The following is a 7,966-nucleotide window of genomic DNA, read 5'->3' as shown; positions in this document are numbered from 1 at the left end:
CTGTTGAACTTCATCACCTTTTGGCAATTCTCCCAGCTCCAACCTGTTAGGTTAGATCAAGTGACTCTGGGTTGGCCTTAATTAAATGCCAATATTTTGAGTAGATGTGTATGGTGTCAGCATCTGCCCATGTGACAACAGAGCTGCGTGTGGGAGCAGGTTTGCAGGAGCCCAAGTGGATAGATCTGAATGTGTTGCCTCTGTGTGTATGTTGAGCAAGTGTGGCTGTGGACAAGCACTGTTGACATGCGATGCGTGGGATGCTTTGTTATGAAATGCAGGATTGTTACTGGAGCCCCTCTGCCATGGTGTCACCACCAGCTAGCTTCAAAGTGCTTCATATTTATTTAGCTTTCCAGTCCAAACCAGAGATACTATATCCTGCAGGACCTTGGTTATTTAGAGGGATAGCTAAACATTCAACATCTCCATGAATTAGAAAATAAAATGTAATGGAACAAAGATGTTTTGCACAGGGAGGAAAGAAGAGTGGTAAGAATAATTAAGTAGGAGTTTGGTAGTATTATTGTACAATCTTAACTGCAAAGTAGGAAATTAAAATTTAAAAAAATAGGGCTAAGTGACTAAGAAGCAACAATTAAATTTGAGACAGATTTAGGAGTAAACTACAAGATTGGGTTGGATCTTTTCTGGACAAAGTTAGTTCCTTAAATCCCACTGATTGGATAGGAACTAAGTCATGATTAATTTTTCCCTCTGATCAAGGGGGATCTAAGTTTAACTAACTCACAGCACAATCCTAACTATGTCTACTAAGAAATCAGGCCTTCTTAATTCAGTAGGGCTTACTCCTAGATTGGCTCTATCCCTTAGTCACATATCTTATACATACATATCTCTGCATGCTTATTTCCTTATTTAATGAAAAGCAGGCTCAGGAGGCTAAGATATTGAGGACTAGTGGGCAGGCAGGGCACTTGAACTCCCCCCCCCCGTTCATCTTGTTATGATTGAAATAAATATTCCCCAAGCTGCCGTTACCACCACTTCTCCACTCCACTCAATAGGTCTACTTCCCAAGGCAGCTATTCATTTCATTCAATTACTTCATTACACTTTTGTATGTAAGGTAAAGGTAAAGGTAAAGGTACCCCTGCCCGAACGGGCCAGTCTTGACAGACTGTGGGGTTTGTGCGCCCATCTCACATCTATTGGCCGGGGGCCAGCGCTGTCCGGGGACACTTCCGGGTCACGTGGCCAGCGTGACATCGCTGCTCTGGCGAGCCAGAACCGCACACGGAACGCCGTTTACCTTCCCGCTGGTAAGCGGTACCTATTTATCTACTTGCCCCCGGGGGTGCTTTCGAACTGCTAGGTGGGCAGGCGCTGGGACCGAGCAGCGGGAGCGCACCCCGCCGCGGGGATTCGAACCGCCGACCTTTCGATCGGCAAGCCCTAGGCGTTGAGGCTTTAGCCCACAGCGCCACCCGCGTCCCTGTATGTAAGGTATGGCTTGCCATTTAGGGACTGTCAGAACATCAGTCAACAGTGTGGTGCTGTGACACAAAAAGTGTGTTGTAGTGGACAAGAATGTTTAACTTGGACCCAAAAGGCTTAGGTCAAAATCTCTCCTCAGCAATTAACAGTGCAGTGGGAGACGGGTGAGGAAGGGCCAGGAGAACCAAGGGCCGAACGAAGCTTGTCTAACTAATGTACATAAGGAGAGTCAACCTATTTCTTTAGAGAAAGCAGACTTGGGAGATTGGGACAACCATTCAGAGGAAAGGGGGCCAAGCAGAGCCTCCCCTCATGTTGTTTTCTATTAAAAAAAACCACCGCAATCCCCAAGCTGCCATTTGCCCCTGACGGTGATATTGGGGGAAAGTGGCTGTGCTGGCGGTGATTTTTCTAGAAGGAAATGGGAAATGGTAAGACCTTTGTTTTAGATCTTAATCTGGAATACCTGCATGCAACTGAATCTTCACATTCCTCGTAAGGACATGGCTCACTTTAGTTTAACCCTGCCAACCAGTCAAATGGGCAGGGCCAGCACTCAATAAAGGGTCTCTACAAACCAAACTGCAATACCTTGCTAATGATGCCCCTCTGGCCAGTCCCCTTACTTCAAAGCCTTAATAGAGAATGGTACAGGGGGACTAGGGGGACTGCCAGGGATTCAATTACTCTGGAGGCAAAATTACAGGTTCCCAGAAATGGTGGGCCCTGGGTCACCTGTCTTGTGCTCAGGTGCAAGACAATTAAAGGTTTACTTCCTGCTGGGCCATATTGTAGCCCTGTGGTTAGGCTTTTGCCAAGACCCAGCAGACCCCATTAGGAAGGCCACAGGCCAGGGAAGCAGTTCTGCTTCGGCAACCCCTGCTGGGCTACAGGCATACCAGCCCTGCCCTACTACTGGGGGTGACCAGAAAGGGGGAGGCGGTTCAGGCTGTACCACAAAAGGCTCCTACAGGGATGGTGTCAGGCTGGACAATGAAGGCAGCAGGTAGTAATGGCTGCCTGTAGGGCCCTCATATTTCAAAGGCACAGATGGCTCCACCAAATTCTTGGTATTTGATGCTCTCTATTGCTCATACACCTAAGCATAGCCTGTCTGGTGGGAGAGAAATATTACCAGTACAATGCTACAATGCTATCAACAGGACGAACTAATTCATAACAATTATTAGACCCTAGTTCCATACTCACAATGTGTATTACAATAAACAAATCAGTGGCCACCTATAAACATGCATTGAGAAAGTACAACCTCTAACCTTTTGCCAATATACTACAGTCTTTTTCAACTTGGTGACCTCCAGATGTTTTGGACTACATCAGCCACCAGGCCCAGGCAGCACCGTAATCCAAAACATCTGGAAGGCACCAAGTTGGCGAGTGCTGGCATACTAGATTATCGTTTCTTACACGCAGCATAGCAAGATACCCTTTCACTAATAAATCTGTATCTTAATATGTGTGTATGGGGCAACTGAATGATAGATAAGGGAGTGGTACAGGCAAGGCACACTGTGGGTCTGCAGCGTTTGCATCCAATGAAGACTCAAGAAGCACAATCAGTGCAGTTCAGTGGGGAGAGTTTTTATTTTTTGAAACCATCTCTCTGGTGTGTTATTGTAGCAGGACATGAAAAAGCAAATATTAAAAATGGCCTTTCCTTCCAACAAGAAGCTGCTTTTGACTGTTAAGTTGTAAGCTGACACATTGTTTCCTTCAAAATCTCAAAATGCACCCTTTAATAACATAATGTTGTTGTAGTCCTCTTTTCAGCCATACTGTCTGCTGCTTCATTCTGCCTGCCCCAACAGAAGCCCATAACCCCTCGCTTCTCTCTTAATTCCAAGCACTGGAGGTGGAGGGTGATGTGTTTGCAGCTTAGAAGGAAAAGCTATTTAGTTAAGGATGCTGCCCTAGTACAGGATTTCCCAAATGTGGGTCTCCAGCTGTTTTTGGACTAAAATTCCCATCACCCCTGACCATTGGTGCAGCTAGTTAGGGATGATGGGAATTGTAGTCCAAAATCAGCTGGAGACCCAAGTTTGGGAATCCCTGCCTAGTCTATGGGTCAGCTAATGAGGCCTGGTAGGCCACAAGGGTATGGACATAGAGCTGGATAACAGGTCCTTTTGTATCCACTCTGCCAAAAGCTGGTCATCTACAAGAGGAGGGGGAGAGGACTACTGCGCTCATGTCCTGTTTGTGAGGTTCTCATAGGCATTTGGTTGGAGTGTAAGGAACAAAAGGCTGGACTAGGTGTGTCTGGTCTAGCAGGGACCTACTTATGTTCATCCATTCCCCATATATCCATGAAATCCACTTTTCATTTCTGTCTAATTGAAATCTTTTCCCTACCTGTACCCCTCCCCTCCCACTGAGTTTTGAAGGGAGTCATTAAGGAGGAGCTGGTTGATTAGTATGGGGAGCATATTCAGCTCACAAGAAACTGGGCTTTTATAGCTAATAATAGCAGGCTACCGGAGGGTGTTATTTTGGTCATCCCACCCATTTCCCTCTGTTTTCCAGAAAGGTGGCACATTCTGCTTCTCATTGGGCAACAGCTGGATCGCAGCTTCTGTACCTTACGTACCGGTAGCTCCTTGTTGCATGCCATGCAGAGGGCAACAAGGAACTATGTAAGGTACATGCTCCACAGGGAAGTAAGAGGCAGATGGAGTCATCAACCAGGTAGCCCAACCAGGTAGCCCAAACAGGTAGCCCAACCAGGAGAAGGAAGGCCTCTTCTGCCTTGTGGAATATCTTTGGGAGAAGAAAAGGCTAAGGAGTAAGGCCTTCACAAACCTAGAGTGGCGTCCCTAAGATGGTTCCAGCAACTCCTGCAGCCAAGTTGGTGGCAAACATATTGCTCTGCTTTCTTTTGGACCACATCAGTGAGGCCGAGGGGGGTGGTCTTGTCATCTGGGCAGTACAGCACCTCCATACACTGCCCAGGCTTGTGCCACGGAGAGATAATTTTGGTGCTGCTAATGCAATGGTTTGACTTCACCCCCGGAAGCATACTCCATTGTCTCTCAAGACAGAAAGATGCCAACAACTAATATAGTAAGTTAATTTAGTCATGACTGTGTTGTCCCATATGTTATTATACACTACATTAACCTCTGAGGCTGTAGCTATGCTCATGTATAAAATTATAGAAGCTGCTAGCAGATAGGAAACAATTTTTTTTTTTTGTTAGCACAGACTTGGCACCACGACTTATGAAGTGACAGGAACTACACATGTCCCTGAGTATTAGGCAAGGCTTTTGCCAACTGGATTATAAAGAAACTGCATTTGGTGCTGTGACCTTAGAGTACTTCTCAGAAACAAAGGTGAGGTGGTAAACTTGTTTCTTGACTACATCACTGCAGAGCACAAGTAGGAGCTTATATCACCACTTCTCCATACAAAAAAAAAAGCAAACAAACCCCCAAACCTCCGCACATAGAAAGGTCAATGCCAGAGAGAAGTATTCCAGTCCAGCCTTGTCCCTGACATGCCAGTTTTCTATATGCCAGTAATTTCTGTAGAAGAGCATTCCATCATGTCAGCCTCCCCCTGTGGTGATACAGCCAAGAAACTGCTGCTTACGACAACCATTTCCTTCTGTCATCCAGCCCAGGAAGTGTGTGTTTCTTCCTCCTTAAACCTTCAGTTCATAGCATTCTTGGCCAGAGGTGGGAAGCCTGTGGCCTTCCAGATGTTGTTGAACTCCCAGCTCCCATCAGTTCTGTCTAGTCTGGGTTGGGGATGATAGGAACTGTAGTCCAGCAACATCTGGCATGACAGAGGCTCTCCGTCCCTGATCTAGGCTTTGCATGACTAGGTCAAGAAAATGAAAATGTTGGAGTCAATTAATATATACTATGAACTTGGATGAATGGCAGATAAATTACAGGCACAAACCCATCTCACTTATTAATTTATTTATAGTCAACTCCTAATTTGCACGCATTAGAGTCACACACACCGGAAGGGGGTGGAACAGGCAGGATGGGGGAGGGACGGGGGGACGGGCTTACGTGTGGCCCGCCAGCACGCACAGTGACTCGGAACACAACCCCCATGCAAATGCGGAGTTGCCTGTACACCATTTATATCCTGTACTTCGACGTAACTTTCAAACAAATGTAACAAATTTAACAAAAGAAATAAAAAGGTACACTTTAGTAATAATAATAAATTAAAGCATGGAAAATAGTGCAGCAAATTTAAACAACAAAATAAAGCAGCAAAAGCCCATTCAAAACAGACAATAAAATTAAAGTGCTCTAAAATACAATCTCTGTGGACAGATCGATTGACAGGGAAAAGTTGATCCCTCCAGTAGATTTTGGGGGCAAAATTCTGTCATGAAAATGGACTAATGGCTCACCTTTCTCAGCCGGTGGCAGGATGACCTGACAAGACACGTATTAAATTTAGAGACACACCCACACTGCAAAGTCACAGGTAGCAATATAACACAGAACACACTGGATCAGAGCAATGACTGAACCACTGAAAAGTGGCATATAAACAAACAGAGAGAAAGCTGAGGTAGAGGGGTTACTGAGCTAGGAAAAAGTAGCCACAGGGCGAGACACTCAGTAGCATGTCCTGAATGAAGGTCAGAGCAGAGGAGGAGGAAGAGAAGATCTCTTTGCCCCACACCTCCCACCAAGTGAGTCACACATAGCTGTACGCATTGGGGCTTTGCTGATTATTTTGGCTTTTTTGGCCCAGAGCGAGAAGCTCTCCATTCAGATCAAGCACATGGCTGCTTTTGGCTGGGAGCCCATCCAGCCGTCAAGCCCCAGCATGGGACACCAAATTTTTAGCATACTTTTCCTGCTATGGTTTGGCAAGGAGCCACATTGCAAGATTTGGCACTATGACCTATGGCTTACAAAGTGACAGTCTCCCACTCAGAACAATGCAGGACAGGTGTAGAAGGGATCGAGAGAAGACGCATTGGCCTGTGGCCTAGGTAGTTAAGCTAGTTTGAAACAGGCGAGATGGCAACCCAAGTGGTAAGTTCTTTTGGCAAAGCCACTAAACAGACAGGTGGGTGCAGTGGTATATTGATTGCTTTTGATCTTCTGGAGATAATTTGCTTTCCCCTTAAAGATCAATCTTCTGTCTTAATTATAATGTCTTATACCCATGCCTCTCCCCATGCGCACACACACTGCTCTGATCAAATTTGGAGTCCCTTGCAGATGCATTAAAGCAATAAGGCAGTGCTGGATTTAGGGGGGTGCTGGCAGTCCCCCCCACAGGGTGCCAAGCTGAGGGGGTGCATAATAATACAGTGGTACCTCAGGTTACATACGCTTCAGGTTACATACGCTTCAGGTTACAGATGCTGCTAACCCAGAAATAGTGCTTCAGGTTAAGAACTTTGCTTCAGGATGAGAACAGAACTTGTGCTCCGGCGGCGTGGCGGCAGCAGGAGGCCCCATTGGCTAAAGTGGTGCTTCAGGTTAAGAATAGTTTCAGGTTAAGAACAGACCTCCGGAACGAATTAAGTACTTAACCCGAGGTACCACTGTAATCATCATCATCATCATCTATATTTATATGAGTACCTACTGAGGAAATCCATTAAAAAGCAACTGTACCAGAAAGGAATGATTGTGAAAATAAGAAATACTTAGGGAGGGGGTGCCAAATTTTGTCCTCAGGGCACCATATTACCAAAGTCCACCCCTGGTTAAGCGAACAGTTTCTCATCTCTATACAGTATTAAGATTCCATAAGAGCTGGAAATTCACAGGTCCTGAAAGGTAACAGGGCAAATTTAATTCACAAACTTATATGTAGTATGTCTCCTGCCTCTTACCTGCAGTATGTATAATCCACCCCCTTCTTGTCTGGATGGCTGTTTTTCACATTCTATTGATTGGCACTCAAAGACTCAAGTTCACAATTAGTATGTATTAATTAATATGAATATGTTGATGACTCTGCTTTTTTCTCCTGTACTGCTATCTTATTTTTGGGATATTAGGATTATTTTTATTAGTCTTTGGTTGTCCTTTATTTCCTTTAGGTTTTTTTTACTATACATTGTAAGCTGCCTTGAGGACTTCATATGGAATGGCAGGGTAGACCAGTTTTACAGCTCCCAGTGCTCATTCACCAAGCAGTCTGAAATCCTCCAGCCCAGCCATCCAGCTGCTACCTAGGTGTAAAATGCACGACAGGGGCATCATAGGCTGAACAGGAACATGATGACAAGCAGAGGGGTGAGCTGGAGGGCAGCCTTCCTGTGCTTCTTCAGCCTCCAGCCAAAAATAAACCCCACTTGCTCTCCCAGTCTCCCTGGGTGGTGTCTGTTTATTTTCTGTAAGTGATCCTACAAGGAACAGAACTGCTGCCAAGGCTTCGTGGTGGAAGAAGGGTAAGCTATACTGAGGTCATTGTCCGCACAAAACATTTCCCAACAATAGGAAAACGCTTTGTTCCAGAGAGAACAACGCCTGACCCAAGGTTAGGGCTGTAG

This window comes from Podarcis vaucheri (assembly GCF_965113315.1).
Source record: "Podarcis vaucheri genome assembly, chromosome: 6".
Classification (NCBI taxonomy): domain Eukaryota; kingdom Metazoa; phylum Chordata; class Lepidosauria; order Squamata; family Lacertidae; genus Podarcis; species Podarcis vaucheri.
The sequence above is the reverse complement of the archived record's forward strand: the minus strand, read 5'-3'. Positions refer to the sequence as shown.